The sequence below is a fragment of the Macaca nemestrina genome, chromosome 17 (assembly GCF_043159975.1).
Source record: "Macaca nemestrina isolate mMacNem1 chromosome 17, mMacNem.hap1, whole genome shotgun sequence".
Classification (NCBI taxonomy): domain Eukaryota; kingdom Metazoa; phylum Chordata; class Mammalia; order Primates; family Cercopithecidae; genus Macaca; species Macaca nemestrina.
The window spans coordinates 69,008,343-69,019,821 of record NC_092141.1 but is presented as its reverse complement, the minus strand read 5'-3'; the positions used below and the strand labels follow the sequence as shown (position 1 = coordinate 69,019,821).

At 49.0% G+C, this 11,479-nt stretch overlaps 1 long non-coding RNA gene across 1 annotated transcript; it reads left to right on the top strand.

Annotated features, from left to right (window-relative positions):
* Positions 1–904: 904 nt before the first annotated feature.
* Positions 905–9,867, top strand: LOC105468620 (uncharacterized). The gene is made up of 3 exons (XR_979551.2): positions 905–1,122; positions 7,740–8,139; positions 9,460–9,867. It is a non-coding gene; the product is annotated as an uncharacterized lncRNA (long non-coding RNA).
* Positions 9,868–11,479: the final 1,612 nt, after the last annotated feature.

Below are 11,479 nucleotides of genomic sequence, written 5' to 3'. Positions count from 1 at the left end.
ACGCGCCATCACACCTGGCTAATTTTTGTATTTTTAGTAGAGACAGGGTTTCACCATGTTGGCTAGTCTCGTCTCAAACTCCTGACCTCAAGTGATCCACCCGCCTTGGCCTCCGAAAATGCTGGGATTACAGGTGTGAGCCACCACGCCTGGCTGAGGGTATCATTACTATGCCCTTTTATGGATGCGGGAACTGAGGCACAGAAGGGCTAGGTAACCTGCCCAAGGTCACACAGCTGAAAAGTGGCCAAACCAAGGCTAGGGCCTGGGGAGCTGGAGCCCTGAGTCTGGGCTTAGTCACTGAGATTTCTTGTCTCCCAACAACTGCCCGTAAGTGGTAGGCATTGGGCCCGGCTCTGCGACCAAAGAGGGGAAAGGTTGTTTGCCAAGAAGGATGATGTCTTTGGCTGTAGTGGACAAGGAGAGCTTCCCAGAGGAAGGACAGGAGAGGGAGTGGGACAGACAGGGTGGGCAGAGCCTTGGGCAGCCTGGTGAGGAAGACAGGAACTCGGGCTTAGACCCACTGGCTTGTTCTGGGCTGTGACTTGACCTCTCTGAGCCTGGGCTACTCTGTAAAATGGGTATAACACAGACCCACAGGTTCTTACTTAAAATCTTGGGGCCAGATGTGCTTTGGAATTCAGAATTATTTAGATTTTAGAAACAAAATTTGGTGCGTGTATAGATGGCACCCTCAGGGTACCTGGGACCGCATTCTTGTAATTAAACATGTACTTTTTTCTCTCTTTTTTTTCCCCCTCAGCAAACATGTAAGTATTCACGTGCAGCCTGATAAGTAAAACTGCAACTTAATCTCAGGTTGGTTCAGGTCAGACTTCGCCATCCTGTAAGCTCGGTTTTCAGGCATTTGGGGATTCTGGAACTGAGGAGAGGTGGACGTGGTTCCTTAGGAGATCAGGCCTGCGAATCCCCGCGCAGAGAGAGGGCGCTTCGTTCCCAGGCTTCCCTGCCTGCTGGGGGCCAGGGAGGAGACCAGCTTGTTGGAAGCGGAGGCGTCTAAGGAGTTTCCAAATAGGAAAACCAGCGGCTGCAGGCCTCAGGACGTGGCCGGGCGAGCCGCAGCCTCATCCCGCGAGCGGGCGTTCCTGGGCTGCCTGCACCGTGAGTCACCGGGGTGGCCGCGGGCAGCGCGCAGGAATGCGGCCCGGCCAATCGGCGGGGAACGGGTGGGCGGCGGGCAGGCGAGGGCACCTCCCGGCTGAGCAGGGACCCCCTGCGCGGGCGAGCCGGCTGCTGCCCTGCGGGGAACGCACCCGCTGGGACCTTGGTAGGGGATATGGGAAGAAACTGTACACCTTCCATTTGTATTTATTTGTACTTCGTCCTTTTACGTTTAAATTTATTTTCAAATAGGTAGTACCTTAATGTGCTTTAAAAAAGGAAAGCGGCCGGGCGCGGTCCCTCACACGCCTGTAACCCCAGCACTGAGGCAGGAGGATCGCCTGAGACCAGGAGTTCGAGGGCAGTCTGGGCAACAGAGGGAGATCCTCGTCTTGACAAATAAAATAAATAAAGATACAAAGATCTGAAAGAGACATTTGTACACCCATGTTCATAGCAGCATTATTCATATTGGCCAAAAGGTGGAAGCAGCCCAAATATCTATGGAGAGATGAATGGATAAACAAGATGTGGCCCACACATACATACATTATTCAGCCTTAAAAGGGAAGGCGCTTTTGTCACATGCTACCACATGGGTGAACCTTGAGGACATTGTGCTCCGTGAAATCAGCTTGTTACAGAAATACGAATACTGTGTGATTCCACTATATGAGGTGTCTGGAACAGGCTTCTTTACAGAGAAACGGGAGTGCCAGGAACCTAGGGAGAGGGGAACTGGAGTTCTTTTACGGGTACAGAGTTTCAGTTTCACAAGATGAAAGGAGCTCTGGAAATGGATGGTGGTGATGGTTGTACCAAAAGGCGAATGTACTTAGCACCACTGAACTGTACACTTAAAAAATGGCTAAGATGGTAAACTTTGTTACGTGCATTTTACCAAAATTAAAAGGAAAAAATGTAAAGGTGCAAAAGTCACTCTCCCACTCCTGGCCTGCAAGCCCTCCACTTCCTTCACCCAAAACACCTAGTCTCACCAGTTTTCGTGTATCCTTCCAGAGCATCTGTGCAAATCCATATAGGCATGTGTAAGTATAAACATATAAATGTAAATCTGCATTAAAGTATATATATATACACCTGTTCCTCTTTTAAAAACACTGTGGGGCTGGGCACGGTGGCTCACACGTGTAATCCCAGTACTTTGGGAAGCTGAGGCGGGCGGATCACTTGAGGTCAGGAGTTCGAGACCAGCCTGGCAAACATGGTGAAACCCTGTCTCTACTAAAAAATACAAAAAATTAGCCAGGCGTGGTGGCGGGCACCCGTAGTCCCAGCTATGCAGGAGGCTGAGGCAGGAGAATGGCATGAACCCGGGAGGCGGAGCTTGCAATGAGCCGAGATCGCACCACTGCACTCCAGCCTGAGCAACAGAGCGAGACTCTGTCTCAAAAAAAAAAAAAAAAATTAACCGGGCGTGGGGCAGGCACTGATAATCCCAGCTACTTGGCAGGCTGAGGCAGGAGAATTGCTTGAACTGGGAGGCGGAGGTTGCGGTGAGCCGAGATTATCCCACTTCACTCCAGCCTGGGCAGAAGAGCAAAACTCCATCACACACACACAAAAAAAAACAAAAACAAAAACAAAAAAAACCTCATAATGGTAGCATATTCTGGGTTTTGTTTTTCCATTTAAAAAATACACCTTGGAGGCCAGGCGTGGTGGCTCCTACCTGTAATCCTAACACTTTGGGAAGCCGAGACGGGTGGATCACCTGAGGTCAGGAGTTCAAGACCAGCCTGACAAACATGTTGAAACCCTGTCTCTACTAAAAATACAAAAGTTAGCTGGGCATGGTGGCAGATGCCTGTAATCCCAGCTACTGGGGAGGCTAAGGTAGGATAATCATTTGAACCTGGGAGGCAGAAAGAGGTTGCAGTAAGCAGAGTTTGCGCCACTGCACTCCAGCCTGGGTGACAGAGCAAGACTCTATCTCAAAAAAAAAAAAAAAAAAAAAAAAAAAACTTGGAGACCTTTCTAAACCAGTACCTAACAAGTTCCTCATTTTGTTTTCTTTTAAACAACTTTATTGAGATATGATATAATTTACATAAAACACATCCATTGTAAATGTACTGTTCAACAGTTTTTTTTTTTAATGTATAGAGTTGGGCAACTATCACCAGAAGCCAGTTTTATAACATTGTCATCATCCCCCAAAGGCCTATTGGATCCATCTGCAGTGAATCCTCACACCCATCCCAGCTCCAGCAATGACGGATTTGCTTTCTCTACAGGTTTTTTTCCTGGAAATTTCGTATATATGGAAGCATACAATATGTGATCTTCTGTGTCTAGCTTCTTTCACTGAGCATCATATTTTTGAAGTTCATCTATGTCGTAGCTCATTGAAGAAGTTTGTTCCTTTTTTTTTTTTTGATACCGAGTCACTCTGTCACCAAGGCTGGAGTGCAGTGGTGCGATCTCGGCTCACTGCAACCTCCGCCTCCCAGGTTCAATCAATTCTCGTGCCTCAGTCTCTCGAGTAGTTGGGACAACAGACATGCACCACTACTCCTGGCTAATTTTTGTATTTTTAGTAGAGATGATGCTTCACCATGTTGGCCAGGCTGGTCTCAAACTCCTGGCCTCAGGTGATCTACCTGCCTCGACCTCTCGAAGTGCTGAGATTACGAATGTGAGCCACCGTGCCCGGCCAGTTTGTTCCTTTTTATTGCTAAGTAGTATTACACTGAATGGATATTTCACATTTTGTTTATCCAGTGACCAGCCTTTGCACGTTTGGATGTTTACAGGGTTTTTAAAATGCACAATGTTGCTATGAACATTCACGTACAAGTCTTTGTGTGGCCGCATGTTTTTACTTCTCTTGGGTAGTTTTTATTTAACTTTTTAAGAAACTGCCAAGCTGTTTTCCAAAGTGGCTGCATCATGTTACATTCCCACCAGCAATGGATGAGGCTTCCACTTTCTCCACATTCTCCACCACACTTGTTATTATTATCTGTCTTTTTGATTATAGCCATACTGGTGGGTCTGAAATGGTATCTCATTGTGGTTTTAATTTGCATTTTTCTAATAACAAATTAAATGGAACATTTTTGTTGCTTATTAACCATTATTATTATTATTATTATTATTGTTAGAGAGACACGGTTTTCCTCTGTCGCCCAGGCTGGAGTGCAGTGGCACGATCATAGCTCACTGCAGCCTTGAGCTCCTTGAGCCCGAGAGATCCTCCTGCTTCAGCCTCCTGAGTAGCTGGGACTATAGATACACACCACTATGTCGGCTAATTTTTTTTTTTTTTTTTGGTAGAGATGGGGTTTTGCTATGTTGACCAGGCTGGTCTCGAACTTCTGGCCTCAAGCGATCCTCCCGCCTCGGCTCCTGAAGTGCTGGGATTATAGGCGTGTGCCACAGTATATTGAGCCATGCCAGCCCATGTATTTCCTTTCAAAAATATGTCAATTAAAGTCTTTTGTCTTTTTTTTGCAGCAGCAGCAGGAGTTGGGGGTGGGGAAGTCTTGCTCTGTTGCTCAGGCTGGAGGGTAGTGGCACAATCTTGACTCACTGCAACCTTTGCCACCTGGGTTTAAGTGATTCTCCTGCATCAGCCTCCCAAGTAGCTGGGAGTACAGGCGCCTGCCACCACGCCCAGCTAGTTTTTGTAATTTTAGTATAGACGGGGTTTCACCATGTTGCCCAGGCTGGTCTCGAACTCCTGGCCTCAAGCAATCCACTTGTCTTGGCCTCCCAAAGTGCTGGGATTACGGACATGAGCCACGACACCTGGCCTGTTTTGTCCATCTTTACATTTAGTTGTTTGTCTTCTTATTATCGAGTTATAAGACATCATTTTAAAAAATAGGTCAGTCATAGTTAATTGTATGGATGGGATGTCATTTGTTTAACTTGTTTCCTATTGATATCTCTTAGATTTTTCATTTTATACATATTTTTATAATGGGCATAATATATTAATGTAATAGTTTATGTTCATGACATAAATAAGTAAATACAATTGGAATGCATCCTCAAATTAGTTTGCTGAGAGAGGATCATTAAAGCCTGGTGACCCCTGACCTGAGCCTTCCTCCTCCTCCCACCTTTCCCCGCCTGCCCCACCCTGTCCATCAGCCCCTTTTTAGCAAACTCAAGGTTTGTAGAAACCTTGTTAAAAGCCCTCTCTTCTGGCAGTTTCTGACCTCCAAAAAGCCTGATTGGGATCCCCTAACTGATGGGGGAGGCTGAGGCTGAGGCTCAGGGAGTCCACCCAAAGTAACATTGGCACAGTCTGAATCCCAGGGCTTTCTGGAATGACCCAGAGGCCACCCCTTCCTTAATTTGGGAAGCTCCAGGCTAGAGGACATGATGAGTGTTCATGTTGAGGTTCTCTTGAGTACAGCAGTGTGAGGAGAGCTCAGAGCCTAGGAGTGTGGTTGGGGATGTGTTGCCCTCAGCCCCTGTGCTGTGTCCTGACCCCCTGCCCATCCATCTGTCCAGCCTGTCGGTGTGGACTCACACACACCTGGTGTCAGCTCAGAGCAATCCAAATGAAAAGACCCTGCTGGTCCATGTCTCCCCTCCTGGCAGTTCCTTCATCTCCATTATCTTCTTCTTCATCATCATCATTGTCACCGCTTATTGCAGACATGTCCCATGCCTGTAAGTGACATCCGGGATCCTGTTTAATCCTCCAACAAATTCTGTGAGCTGGAGCTTATTAGTTCTCTATTGCAGAAGAGAAAACCGAGGCTCGGGAAGGCTACGCGACATCTCTATCCCATCTTAGCGACAGAGGTGGAATCCAAAGTCCACACGTTTGACTGGAACATGGCCCTGCTCACCCTTCAGGGGCTGAGAACTAGCGCAGACTCAACCTTCAGCTGATTTTCATCGGATTCTTGGCAGATGTCTTGGAAAACCCTCCTGGTGACATAATAAGAGCAGTGTGGCTCCAGGGTCAGGGGAGGAATTTAGGGGGTGAGAATTGGGGGTGCCCCCCCTTGCCCTGAGCCAGGGCAGCTACAGAGCAAGTACTATTCAGGGCAGGGCAGGAATGGACCCTGGAGAGCCTGAGGGTCCCACAGGAAGAGCACACTGTCTACCCCCAGCACAGCCCCCACCCATCCTGGGGCTCAGCAGGCAGAGGGGAGAGGGCAGGTTAAGCCCAGAGAAGAGGGGGGCTGTCACAGGTACCCAAGCTTCTCTACTTTGGCAGGAGAAAGCTAAGGTCTGTAATCACACTCTCTGTTTTCACTTTTCCTCCATTTCTGAGTAAGCGTTTCTATTGGAGAACTCCAGATCTGTCTGAGCTGAATGAAAGAAAAAGTGATCTGTGGGCACACAGAGCAGGCCAGAGGCGGGGGTGGGGAGCTGGGCCCCTGAGTGGTTAGTATGCGTTTCCAGGAGCTCAGATCTGATGATCCCATCCTTGGCTCCCCAAATTCAATCCATGCCCCTTAGTTTGGCATTCGAGGCCTTTCCTTCATCCGGCTTCAGCCTCTGCTTCTCTCTGGGCTTACATCCAGGTTTCTGCTCACGTTGTTCCCTGAGCCCACAATGCCCTTTCCTCCCATCCTACGAGATCCAATGCTCAAACTGTGGTCATTCTTCAAGACCCAGATGCCTCCTCCTCCATGAAGCCTTCCTTGACCCCCTCAGCTGGGCATGACATCTCCCTCTTCTGAATTCCCACAGCCCTTGGTTCATACTTCTCTGAGGGCATATTCCATTCTCCCACCATAAGCAGGCCTTGGTTGTGACCCTACCCAGCATCCTTTCTCCTTCTGATCAAAACACCCCAATATTCCATGAGAAACATCTGTCCCCCAACCTTCAGACATGTGGTCCAGAAGAAGCTGATTCCACCCCCAGGATCCAGACAGGCGCATGCGGCCCAGGTCTCGAAGTCAGAGTAGCCCATCTTTTCTCTCACCCCCTCCACTCCCGATCCCTGTGCTTGCTATGGGATCCGTTCAGGTTTGGGGCTGTGACCCAGTCAGAGCCAGAACTATATCAGGGTTTTTTTCCCTTTCTCTCTTTCTTTCTTTCTTTCTTTCTTTCTTTCTTTCTTTCTTTCTTTCTTTCTTTCTTTCTTTCTTTCTTTCTTTCTTTTTTTCTTTCTTTCTTTCTTTCTTTCTTCCTTCCTCCTTCCTTCCTTCTCTTCCTCCCTCTCTCCCTCCTTTCTTTCTTTTTCTTTCTTTCTTTCTTCCTTTCTTTCCTTTCTTTTTTGTTTTGTTGTTGTTGTTGTTGTTGTTTTGAGACAGAGTCACCCTCTGTCGCCCAGGCTGGAGTACAGTGGTATAATCTCACTGCAACCTCTGCCTCCCAGGTTCAAGTGATTCTCCTGCCTCAGCCTCCTGGGTAGCTGGGATTACAGGGGCATGCCACCACGCCCAGCTAATTTTTGTATTTTTAATAGAGACAGGGTTTCGCCATGTTGGCCTGGCTGATCTCAAACTCCTCACCTCAAGTGATCCACCCACCTTGGCCTCTCAAAGTGCTGGGACCACAGATGTGAGCCACTGCGCCCGGCCTCTCTATAGATCTTACTCTGGCCCTGGGTTCACATCACTTGCAAGTGAAAAATCGCTGACTGATATTTGTTCCTTTGCTCTGTTTCTCTGCAGCTAATATCCTACTTGGGCCTGCAGGAGGGAGGCTCCTGGAAGTCAGGTGCCACCATCTCTTGCCTTTGTGCTCCCGTAGCACCAAGCACAGAGCCAGGCGCACAGAGAGGCTTCGCAAGGGTTTGCAGAACCATCTGTGGGAGGAGTGAACACGCTGGCTATCCTGGCCCTCCCCACCCCAGCCAGGAGCCCATCCCGGGCCTGGGACTCTCCACCTTCTCCCCAGACCTGACCTGGCAGTGGACAGCCCAGACTGGAGCTTCCTGCCTGCCACACTGGCTCTCCAGTCCTCAGAGGCCAGAAAGTGGTGATTTCCTGGATTGCAGGATCAGACGGAAGAATCGCAAGAGCTCCACATCCCCAGGGACTCATCTGAAAGACAATGTGAAGTAAAGACAATGTGAGGCGTGGGGAGACTTCCAGCGGTGTCTCGCTTTAGCTTCTGGAAGCTGGCTGCTGGGGGTGGAGACAGAGGGGCTGTGCTAGAGGGGAACAGCTCTAGAAACCAGCAACAGGGAGAAGTTTGATGCAGGGCAGAGGGGAAGCTGGGATGGGAGGCTGGGCCAGGGGCTCCTGCTCCCCAGGGGGCTGATGAAGACCCTCGGTGTTCTCCCACCTGCCTCTGGGAGCTTGTGGTGTTTTTGTTGTTGTATTTTGGTGTTTTGTTTTGTTTTGCAACTGGACTGAGTCTCACTTTGTCGCCCAGGCTGGAGTGCAGTGGTGCAATCTAGGCTCACTGAAACCTCCGCCTCCCAGGTTCAAGTGATTCTCCTGCGTCAGCTTCCTGAGTAGCTGGGATTATAGGCGCCCATCACCAGGCCCAGCTAATTTTTGTATTTTTTTTTTATTTTTTATTTTTTTTATTTTTTTTTGAGGTGGAGTCTTGCTATGTCGCCCAGGCTGGAGTGCAGTGGCACAATCTCGGCTCACTGCAAGCTCCGCCTCCCGGGTTCACGCCATTCTCCTGCCTCAGCCTCCCGTGTAGCTGGGACTATAGGCGCCCGCCACCGCACCCGGCTAATTTTTTTGTATTTTTAGTAGAGACGGGGTTTCACCGTGTTAGCCAGGATGGTCTCGATCGCCCGACCTCGTGATCCTCCCGTCTCGGCCTCCCAAAGTGTTGGGATTACAGGCGTGAGCCACTGCGCCCGGCCAATTTTTGTATTTTTAGTAGAGATGGGGTTTCACCATATTGGCCAGGCTGGTCTCAAACTCCTGACCTCAAGTGATCCGCCCACCTTGGCCTCCCAAAGTGCTGGGATTACAGGCGTGAGCCACCGCGCCCGGCTGGGAACTTGTGTTTTAGAAAGTCCTTCAGTTCCAGCCTTACTCTGGAGCACTGTAAAGTATGTAAAACAAAATGTCTGCGAGCACCACCTTGTCAGTAACCAACTGGGTGGAACCCTGCTCTATCTGGTGTCCTGTTCTGGTGTATTGGTCAGAAGAGGCTATAGTGTGCTGAGGTAAACATTTACCTCCAAATCTTAGCGGCTTCTTGACGCAACAAAGGTGTATTTTTCTCGTTCACACAAAACTGCTGCAGGTTGGGTAACTGTCCAGGTTAGCTGTCCCTTGTACAGGCTGCTTCCTTCTAGTGGCTCTACCATTTCAAACCATGGCCTCTGTGGTTGCCACTAAAGGGCAAGAGAGAACAGGAGGGTTGGACACCAGCACTTCAGTGTTTCGGTTCAGAAATGACACCTGTCACTTCCATTCACAGCCTGTTGGTCAGAGTTTGTCTCATGACCCTACCCTGACTGCATGGAAGGCTGAAGTGTGGAAGAGGACATGGGTAGTCAACGAGCATTGAGTGCCTCTGCCATGCTGGGTATCCCGGAGGAAGAGGAGACAGAGGCACAGAGGACTGGCAGACTTTGAGGTTGGATACCTAGGTTCAAACCCAAGCTCTTCTAGAATGACTAGAAGCTATGTGACCTTGGGGAAATTACTAAATTTCTCCAAGTCTTGCTTTTCTCCTGTGCCAGATGGGGATAAAATAAGAGTTCCTACCTCACTAGGTTGTTGGGAAGATAAATCAGACCATGCTTATAAAAAGCGCTAGTGGTGCTCAGCACAAGGCTGGCATTTGTATTAGTCTGTTTTCACACTGCTAATAAAGACATATCCAAGACTGCGTAATTTATAAAGAAAAAGAGGTTTAATGGACTCACAATTCTACGTGGCTGGGGAGGCTTCACAATCATGACAGAAGGCGAGAGGCATGTCTTACATGGTGGCAGGCAAAAAGAGAATGAGAGAAGCTAGTGAAAGGGGTTTCCCCTTATACAACCATTAGATCTCGTGAGACTTACTCACTGCCATTAGTACAGTATGGGAGAAACCGCCCCCATGATTCAGTGATCTCCCCCCAGGTCCCTCCCGAAACACGTGGGAATTATACAAGCTACAATTCAAAATGCGATTTGGTTGGGGACAAAGCCAAACCATATCAGCATTTAATAAGTGGACACTATTTGATTAGTCTGTTTAGAAAAAGCTGAAGATGCTCAACATATGACTAAAAAATAGAGCTGATTGAAAAATATAGCCAAAGCCTCCCTTTCAATAGCTGGCTCCCTTGTCTGCCCCTGCCCAGGGTCCCCTTGCTCTCCTTCCCTGCCCTCTGCAAGGACTTATAAAGACCCCCCAGTCATCCACTCTCCTGTGTGTCAGATCTGCCCCCTCCCCCAGGGTGCAGGTATCTGAAGTCTTGGTGTTGGGGACACGCATTTGAAGTCTTGGTGCTGGGGACACGCATCTGAAGTCTTGGTGTTGGTCATGGGGAGAAGACCTTGGTGCTCTGTTGAAGAATACCAAACATTAGCAAGCAGATGAGAGAGGGGCACATATGTTCCCCAAACAGTGCTCCTACTTGTGTTTATGGCAAACAGGGTGCCCAGAGAATGGAAGATGCTGAGATCCTTGAAAAGTGTCTTGGAGGAGGTCAGGTTTAGGCAAGCAACTAGGAGGGGGACCCCAGGTGGCTGAGGGAGGAGGGTAGGGCTGGAGAAGAGCCTGTTCAACCTCAACAATGGAGGAGAGAGTAAGAAACCATGCTGGTGATGGAGTGAGAGATAACTCCTCACATCCAGAGAGCTCTGCACAGTTTAAAAGCAAGGCCACCTGACTGGTGAAAACTCAACAGAGCTCAGTGGCAGGGACAGCAACATGACAGTGTTATTGTCACTGGGAGGCAGTTGCTGAGCCAGGGACCACGTTTCCCAGGACCCCTTGGCCCCATGACATGTTCTTGCCAATGGAATGGGAGCAGAAGTAATGTTTGCCACTTCCAGGCCAAGGCTTTTGAGCCATGGTCATGCCTTTCATGGGGTCTCTTTCCCCTCCTATTAAATGAGTGTAGAAGATCATAGACCAGGGGGTGGTAGAGCCTCAAAAGGGAAAAAACCTGGTCTCTAAATCACTGCATGGGGGAAGGTCACCTGCAACCAAGAACACCTGCAACGAACTGGTAAATGAGTGAGAAATAAACAAAATATATTTGGGGGTTTACCTGTCGTAGTAACTAGCATTGTCTTGAAGTATGGAGAGTACATCTCTCTTTGAAGGGGCTTCTGGGGCACTGTGAGGGGTACAGAGGGATGAAAGTCCCCTTTGGCACTGCAACTGCTCCTCCTTCAATGGTCCTCTTGCTTCACAAGGGGGAAGCTCTCTTGTTCTCCTTCCCTCCTTCTCCACCCACATTCTTCCCAACAAGACAGGGACAGGACCCAGTATGGGTG